The sequence below is a fragment of the Aotus nancymaae genome, unplaced genomic scaffold (assembly GCF_030222135.1).
Source record: "Aotus nancymaae isolate 86718 unplaced genomic scaffold, 86718_ANA_hifiasm-v0.15.2.pri h1tg000007l, whole genome shotgun sequence".
Classification (NCBI taxonomy): Eukaryota; Metazoa; Chordata; class Mammalia; order Primates; family Aotidae; genus Aotus; species Aotus nancymaae.
The window spans coordinates 7,892,896-7,902,449 of record NW_026988418.1 but is presented as its reverse complement, the minus strand read 5'-3'; the positions used below and the strand labels follow the sequence as shown (position 1 = coordinate 7,902,449).

General features: G+C 38.7%; 1 pseudogene; it reads right to left on the bottom strand.

Moving 5' to 3' along the window:
- Nucleotides 1-382: 382 nt before the first annotated feature.
- Nucleotides 383-483, bottom strand: LOC135273473 (U6 spliceosomal RNA; annotated as a pseudogene).
- Between the last annotated feature and the right edge of the window lie 9,071 nt (nucleotides 484-9,554).

The following is a 9,554-nucleotide window of genomic DNA, read 5'->3' as shown; positions in this document are numbered from 1 at the left end:
GCCTGTAGTCCCAGCTACTCGGGAGGCTGAGGCAGAATTGTTTGAACCTGGGAGGTGGATATTGCAGTGAGCTGAGATCTCGTCACTGCACTCCTACCTGAAAGACAGAGAGAGACTCTGCCTCAAAATAAATAAATAAATAAATAATTTAAGCAAATATATAATATGTTAAAATAAGAGTGAAATTTAGGGGAAATGGCCCAAATAATTTAAATGTTTAACCTGCAAAAACAAGTGAAAATATTTAAAAATAATAGTTTAGGCATTATTTCCATACTTGAGGAGTAAAAAGAAAACTTGTAATACAACAGATACAGGAAGTTCTAAACTATATCTCCACCTGTAGATCTAGGGTTAAGAAAAGGCCATTCTTTTTTCTTTTTTAAATATGAAAGGCTTCACAAATTTTTTTGTCATCCTTGTGCAGGGAGCCGTGCTAATCTCTGTATCATTCCAATTTTAGTGTATACACTGCTAAAATACTCCTGGGCCACTCTGAAGTCCCCCTTTTCACAGCTACCCTAACCCAAGCTTTAAACATCAAGACCTCCAGGCCTTGATTAAGCAGGATACCAGTGGATCCTGGTCTCATCCAATCTTCTTAGGGTCACTATTCATCCCTCTCCTCAAAGAACTTTAAACTTCAAGCTTTTTTGCTCCCTGCGATTATCCTCTGCTGCATCTCCTATGACTAATCATATCTCTGTGTGAAAAGAAATGTTTGCAGGACTTTGCGGACCACAGCTGACTTTTATTAGCCCTTGTGTCCACTCTTCTCTGAGGGCTAAGTGAGGCTAAACCTATAAAGCTTCATTCCTATTTTCATAGGTCAAAACCCCAAATATAAACAGCTTGTCTCTTCCCATATTTGTCCTATATGAACTGTCATTCCTAAAATGCTACATACTTCCTTAAGTGTGGAAGTATCCAATCCTTCTCTCCCTGCCAAAACCTCCCATTTGCTCTTTGGAATTTCAACTCCCCCATGCCCTCAAACACTTCCCTCTGAATGTTCCTTCCACCTCATGCCTTAGCTAAACCTGGGTCTCTCTCTATACCATTTTCCCTGCAGCTCCCTCAAGAGAGATCTGCTCATATTCTCACATCTATGTACTGTCAGGAGATGAGGATACTTCCCAGTGCTACTTAGAGTCCACTGCTTTTCCACGCTTTTGTAAAAACTCCTGCTACTCTCTCCAGGATTGGTAACTGTAATCTCCCTTCTTCCTGTGTCTGCCTTATTATTCATGGAAGACAGTGGCACTTGGCTTACCATCTTCTCTTGTGCCATGAGTACTGCCATCATCCTAAGTGACTTTAGAGTCCTCAAGAAAGACCCACAGTATTCCTGTATCCCCCTTCAATGCTATTCTACCACCCACCCACCATCACGGTCGCCCCCTGGATCTTGTCATCATGGCCTAAAACTCTCTCTACTTCTTTTGAGTCTTGCTCTGTCGCCAGGTGCCAGGCTGGAGTGCAGCGGCGCTCACTGCAATCTCCGCCACTTGGGTTCAAGCAATTCTCCTGCCTCAGCCTCCCTCAGCTGGGACTACAGGCGCGCACCACCATGCCCAGCTAATTTTTGTAGTTTTTAGTAGAGGTGGGGTTTCACCATGTTGGCCAGGATGGTCAACCTTGTGATCCGCCTGCCTCCCAAAATGCTGGGATTACAGGCTTGAGCCACCGCACCCAGCCTCTCTCTACTTCTAAAATCACTAATTCAAATAGTCTACTTTCTGACCACAAGCACCTATGCTTCCAGCTCATTATCAAGCTAGTCCAACTGCAACTACTCTTCCCTTTCATTTGAATATCAGTTTATTGACTCCTTTCTTTCTATTACTCCCTTCTTGTCTTCACTTCCCCATTTGTCTAGCTTACAGTTCATGGCCCATCATTTCATTTGCTCTCTTAGAATTTCTTTGAACGCTCTCCTTAACTATACTCTTTCCTGTCTTCTAAAACACCACACTCTCCCAATTCCTCTTATTTCTCTGGCTGCCCTTTTGCAAGCATTTTTGCTGACTCCTTCTTCTTGTTCTATTAAACCTTTATGAGAGTTTTTCAGGGATCTTTCCTAGGAGTGCTTCTCTTTTCATTCAATATCCCTTCCTCAAGTAATTTTAACTTTTCCTATGGCTTCAATTACTATCAACATGCATATGCTCCTCAAACTTATACTTTGTTGTTGGAGTTTCGGATTGATCTATCTGACTGCTTACCTGATATCTTCAAATGGATATCTCCAAGGTACCCTTAACTCAGTCTGTTCAAAAGTAAACTCATCAATATTCCATTAAATCTATCTCTGCCAGAAATCTGAGCCATCTTTGACATTTACTGCTCTCATATCTCTCCACATTTAAATAACCACAAAGACCTGTTAATTCTGTCTCAAATTATTTCTCAAAGTTTTTCACTTTTTCCATCTTGACACCTGTTCAAGTCACTATCATTTTTCATGGACAAGTTTCATTCTACTCGTTACCTACCATGTGCCATGCACGGTTAGGTGCTAGAATACAGAGATTCAAAGGAGCCTCTTGCCTGGATGACATAAATAATGGGTCTTCCTGCAATTATTATTTCCTCCATTGAAACAGTTAATTTTATATGTCAACTTAACTGAGCTAAGGGATGCTCAGATGGCTGGCAAAACATTATTTCTGGGTGTGTCTGTGAGAGTGTTTCTGGAAGAGATTAACATTTGAATCAGTAGACTGAGTAAAGAACATCCACCGTCACCAGTGTGGGCTGGCATCATCCAGTCATTGAGGGCTCAGATGGAACAAAAAGGTGGAGGAAGGGTGGATTCACTTTCTCTCTTTTTAGCCTGGAACACCTATCTTCTCCTGCCCTCAGACATCAGAGTTCTTGGGACTTCCGACTTCGGGACTTATACCACTGGCTCTCTCAGTTCTCAGGCCTTGGACTCAGGTATATTACACCACCACTTCCCAGGTTCTACAGCTTGTATAAGACATATAATGGAACTTCTTGGCTTCCATAATTGCATGAGCTGATTCCCATAATAAATCCCGTGTTATCTATCTATACCTCGCCAATCTATTTTCTACATTAAAGACAAACTTTGTGTGCCTGTGTGCTATAAATGCAAATCTCATTTTGTCACCACTTGATGTAAGGATTAAACTAGATTAGGTACGTAGAGGATTTAGTAAGTATCTGGCACATAATACATAATCACTAAACGCTATCAGTGGAGAGACACTGAATTCAGCAAATGATTTTGGAATAACTGGCCAGTCATTTGGAAAAAAGTAAAGCTGTATCCCTACCTCACTCCTTAGACTTAAAGAAAAACATAAAACCATAAAAATATTTGAATGGATAAATATTTGTATAATCTTGGAGGTGAAGAAGGTCTTTCAAAACATAGCCCCAAACCCAGAAGGCATAAAGGGAAAATATTAACTACATACAAATGTACACATTCTGCCTAGCAAGAAAGGCCATATACAAGACTGAAAGACAAATAACAAATAGAGAAAATGTTCATGATGTTTAATTTGAAAGAGCTAATAACATATATCAAATTAGATCATAAATCAACAAGAAAAAACTAACAACTCAATAGAAAACGGTGAAATTGCATGATGTAATAGAGTAATTCCCAAAGTAAGAACCACAAATGGCTAATAGCCTAAAGAAAAAATATAAATAAAACAATCAGCTATTTTACTTACAGGTTGGTGAAGACTAGGAAGATTGACAGAATCCACTGTAGGAAAGGAAAATGAGCACTCGCCTGCACTTTTGTTGAGAATATTAAGTGTGAACCACCTTTCTAGAAATAGTTTGGCTATGGGTAACATAATATAAAAAAATGTGTGTACCTCTTGACATAGTAATTGTACTTCCAGAAATGTATTCTAAAGAGATCATTTAAGGGCAAGGGGAGGGAGAGCATTAGGACAAATACCTAATGCATGTGGGGCTTAAAACCTAGATGACAGGTTGATAGGTGCGATGCTATGTAACAAACCTGCACATTTAGCACATGTATCCCAGAACTTAAAGTAAAATTTAAAGAAAGAGATCACTTAAATGACTCAAAAAGGTATACGCTAAAAATGTTCACTTCATGATTTATAATGAAATTGAAAATAAATGCTTATTCAAACAACAATTATCTTCTTTGGCTCTGTTCTTGATGCTGGGGATACAGAAACAACAAGAGAGACAAGGTCTCTTCTCCCATGAAACTTACGTTCCAAGAGTCAGAGGAATATTAAATAATAAGCAAATAAATAAGATACTCTGAAATAGTGACAAATGCTTTGAAGACATACAGAGGCCTCCTCAGAAGTGCTGTAATAGAGTAACTAGAGGTTGGGTATCCTTAGGAAGGATAGTCAGAGAAAGCCCCTCAAGGAGGTGACCTGTGAATTGGAGTTTGTTTGCGTTATTCTAAGAGCCGAGTTTGAGGGTGGACTAAGCTAATCTACATATCTGTAGCCTCAGAGTCTATGGTGAGGGTGAGGGGGTGCTTAGCTGCTATGACTGCTATTTTATAAAGCACTCTTCTGAGAATTCTAAATCAAGGCAATACAACATAAAAAAGAAACAAGGCATATGCTCATCAATAGTCCTAGAACTCTGATTGGTCTTGCCTGCATATGTGGCTACTCCTGAGACTAAATAAGATTGGATGGGTATCATGGAGGAATTCCTCAAAAACATCAGCATAATAAATGTGCAAATACAACATAGCATAATGAAAAGGAAAAAGAAACAAAGAAGGAAAGGAACCGCGAGGTGAAAAAAAAAAGACAAAGAATAGAGTGTTGAAAATGACACCAGAGGAAGAGAAAATTGTCCATGAGTGCTTCATGCTATAGAACTTTTTAAAAACATGAATTAAATGGCGAGGTGCGGTGGCTCACGCCTGTAATCCCAGCACTTTGGGAGGCCGAGGTGAGTGGATCAGCTGAGGTCGGGAGTTCGAGACCAGCCTGGCCAACCTGGTGAAACCCCATCTCTACCAAAAATATGAAATACTCAGGAGGCTGAGGTAGGAGAATCACTTGAATCCAGGAGGCAGAGGTTGCAGTGAGCCGAGATTGCATCATTGCACTCCAGCCTGGGGACATAGTGAGACTCTCTCTCAAAAGAAAGAAAGAAAAAAAAAAAAAACTCAAAAACATAAATTAAATAATTAAATAAAAGAATGCAAAGACAACATGATAAAACAACAGAATCATATGAAAAGAGATACATAGAGCAGAGGAGAAAAATTAGGGACCAAATTAACACTATTGCATAACTTATAAATAAAGAAATTCATGATCCAATCACAGTGAATAAGAGAAAAGTTCGATTTTCTGAAAAATTTAAAAGAAGATTAAAAAATATAGAAGAGGCTGGGCACAATAACTCACACCTGTTATCCAGCACTTTGGAAAGCCAAGGCAGGAGGACCACTTGCGTCTGGGAGTTTGAGACCAGCCTGGGCAACATAGCAAGACACTTTTCTACAAAAAATAAAAAATTAGCCAGGCATGGTGGTACACATCTGTAGTACCAGCTACTTGGGAGGTTGAGGTAGGAGGATGGCTTGAGCCTAGGGGTTGAGGCTGCAGTGAGCTGTGATTGTGCCACTGCACTCTAGCCTAGTGACAAAGTGAGACCCTGTCTCAAAAAAAAAATTAATAAATAATTTAAAAAAAGACATATAAAGAAGATATAGCCAAAGGAAAATTGGCATCCTTGAAGAATACAACAAATTAAAAAGAAGAGATGTTTTAATATATAACACAAGAAACTTTTCTGATATGAAGAACTATGGAGAACTGAATCTCTACATTAAAAGGGTTTACTATGCTCCAAGCAAAACTGATAATGCACAATTGAAACCAATATCTATCCTAAGTTATTCACCTTTAAGAATGGAAAAGGAACTCCTCAGTCATCCAAGGAGAAAAAGGTCACCTAAAAGAAGGAAGAATCCGGCTGGCCCTCAGGCTTCACAGCAAAATTCAACGGCTGCAGCTTCACGGGATATAGAGTAAGCCCAAGAATACTGTATCTGCTTAAGTTGTCATTTATGTATAGAAGCCAAAGACAGACATTCTCAAACAAGTGAGAATACAGGGAATAAAGGACATAAGATCCTTTTCTGGGGAAAAAAAATACTTAAGTTGAACCAACTGAGAAGAATGAAGCTACCGGGGTAAAAGAACTAAAGCAACATCAGAAAAAGAACAGGACAATGACTTCAAGGTTTTGAGGGGAAGAAAATAAAGTCCATGAATTTTATTCTCAGGCAAGTTGTCCTTCAAGTACAATAGCAAGAGGCACAGTTTGATAAATGCTCCAAAAGAAGCTGTACCAACGTATATCCGAATATCTGTTTCCCCATACCCTCATCAATTGCATTAAAGACACTATCAATTTTTCAGTTGAATAGCAATGACACACCTCTCTGTTACGCAGTGAATGTATATGTCCCCTTCAGATTCCTATGTTGAAATTCAAACCGCCAACGTGAGGGTATTAGGAGTTTGGCCCTTCAGGAGTTAATTAGGTCATTGGCAAAAGAGACCCTAGAGAGCTCTTGTGTCCTCTTTCAACGAAGTGAGAATACAAGAAGTGTGCTGTCTGCAGTCCAGAAGAGTTGGCTGTGTGCATCTCTGATGTCTGCAAGCTCTCACCAGAACCCAACCATGCTGGCACCCTGATCTCAGGCTTCCAGCCTCTAGAACTGTGAGAAATAAATTCCTGTTGTTTATAAGCCACCCAGTGTATGGTACTTTGTTACAGCAGCCCAAACTAAGACACCCTCTCATATATCTTTTTAAAATTACATCAATCTTACGGAAGGAGCATATCACTGCTAATTTAATTTCATTTCCTTAGTTAAAAGTCAATTGGAACTATTTCTCAAATGTTTATTAGACATATTAATATTGAACATATTTTCTGTGACTTTTCTAATTCATATCTTTTGCCTGTTTTTGTTTTGGGCTGTCTTTTCCTTATTCATTATCAGTTTCTTTTCATATATTATAGCTATTAATCCTTTATTTATTATGTATGTTGCAAATATGTGATCCCAGTCTATCATGTTTTTCAAAGTTGTTTATATTTTTTATTATATAGTTTTAAATTTAAATTTTGTTTCCTTTACAGCTTCTAGATTTTATATCCCACTTAAAAGAAGCATTTCAACTACAAGATTTAAAAAATGTTCTATATTTTCTTCTGGTCCATAATGACATCTTTTTCACTAAGATCTTTATTTAACTATCAGATTCACAAAAATTGAGGTTATGAGACTAAGATAATCAGACTCACAAAGACTAAATTCAAAGTGTAAACCAGAATACCAGCTGATTAAGTCACAATGGAGATATAGTTTTCCATTGACCAAAATGTATGAGATCTTAGCAGAGGCACCTCATCTCAGTGTGTGGTATCTGGAAGGCAGAATTAGTAAACTAGTACCCTGATGGTATTCTCAAGACTCGTAATAAAGAGAATATTTCATTCAGGAGATCAAAGGTGAGAAGAATGCTAGGTATCTTAACCAGAGAAATATAACAGACATAAAGCAGGACCTCTCACCAGCTAGGAGAAACAAAGAGCCCTGAAGTAGTGATTGAAATCCTCAGGCTCCTCTGTTTCCAGTATCTTTTTCCCACAGACAATGTTGGGTGCATCCAGCTAAAGTTTATCTCTTTGGCTTTCCTCTATTCCAAGTTGCATTGCAGACCACATCTTTCTTTTTTTTTTTTTTAATTGTAATTTTTATTTTATTTAAGATAAAGTCTCACTGTGTTGCCCAGGCTGGAGTGCAGTGGCTGGATCTCAGCTCACTGCCATCTCTGCTGCCCTGGCTAAAGGGATTCTCCTGCCTCATCCTCCCGAGTAGCTGGGATTACAGGCTCCTCCCACTGTGCCCAGCTAATTTTTGTATTTTTAGTAGAGATGAGGTTCACCATCTTGGCCAGGCTGGTCTTGAACTCCTGACCTCATGATCCACCCACCTCAGGCCTCCCAAAGTGTTGGGATTACAGGCATGAGCCACTGCGCAGGGCCTGCAGATCACATCTTTCTTTCCTTAGATGTGTTAATACCACTGATTAGTAGTCAAGTAGCTGTTACCAAGAGCCTCAGAGAGGTTGAGCTCCTTTCATCACCTGTTATTAAGTTAAATTCTCTCTAAGGCAACCTTATCTATAAGTTGTACTAACTATAGCAGTTTCACCTGAGACCAGAAGACTAACTGGAATAAAAATTACTGAACAATATGAAACAGTATATAGCAAATGAAGAGGTGATAGCGCAAGAGAGATATTGAAGGTTTTCAGGCATGGAAATGAATGATGAAAATGATGAGGAAGACTGGTTTGTCAGTCACGTGATGGTGGAAGCTGGAGTCAGGGAATAGTGAGGGACAATGCAGGCAGGGAGACTAGGCAGGAAGCTGTTATAGTCATCTAAACTAAGCCAGCTCTAAATTCTAGTCTCTAGAGTATGACAAATTCATCTCTCTATCCTCAGCACTTAGCCTAATGCTTGGCATGGTGTTCAATGAATGGAAAGTGGCCAATTTTAATCAGTGTAGCAATTTTCAAGTGAGTTGGTACTTTCAAGGCACTTAAAAAATTTTTATGCCAAAGTGTTGTTTATCTTGTTAATTTTTTAATCTTATTGTTTTTGCTCAGCAATATCTTTGTGTGTAATAATATAACCACTTATTAAGGGCCCACAATGTGGCAGACATTTACAATTTTTAATATAATTCTTATAACAATGCTATAATGATCTATAGATATTGCGAAGCATGGTTCAGATCATTTTAAGAAACTTATACAAGTTTTCATAGTTTGAAAACGACAGCACAGGCACTAAATAACATATTACTAATTAAGAGAAATAAAGTTTCCCGGGTGTAGTGGCTCACACCTGTAATCCCAGCACTTTGGGAGGCTGAGGCGACCAGATCACAAAGTCAGGAGATTGAAACCATCTTGGCTAACACAGTGAAACCCTGTCTCTACTAAAAATATAAAAAATTAGCCAGGTGTGGTGGCACGCGCCTGTAGTCCCAGCTACTCAGTAGGCTGAGGCAGGAGAATTGCTTGAACTTGGGAGGCAGAGGTTGCAGTGAGCCGAGATCGAGCCACTGCACTCCAGCCTGGCGACAGAGTGAGACTCCATCTCAAAAAAAAGGAAGAAAGTTTTATCACTTTTCTGAAAAACAATAATCCTTTTCATTTAATGGTGACAAAACTTGAGCCACAGATAAGCTAAAATAGTGGTCCCCAATTTCTTGATCATGTCTACCTATCTGTAAAAAAAAGTATACGTTTCCTTAATACACATATATTTATTTATAAATTATCACTATCAGCTAATACCTTATGGTACAATATATGATTAGGGCAGAATTCATTATACTGTATGTATATCTATGTTTCAAATACTCTCCTTGATAATTTCAAGAAGTTTTTGCTGACTTCTTGTCAGATCTGATTAGCTTATATTTGTTTATATCTGATCATCTGGCTAACAGCTTCTACTAG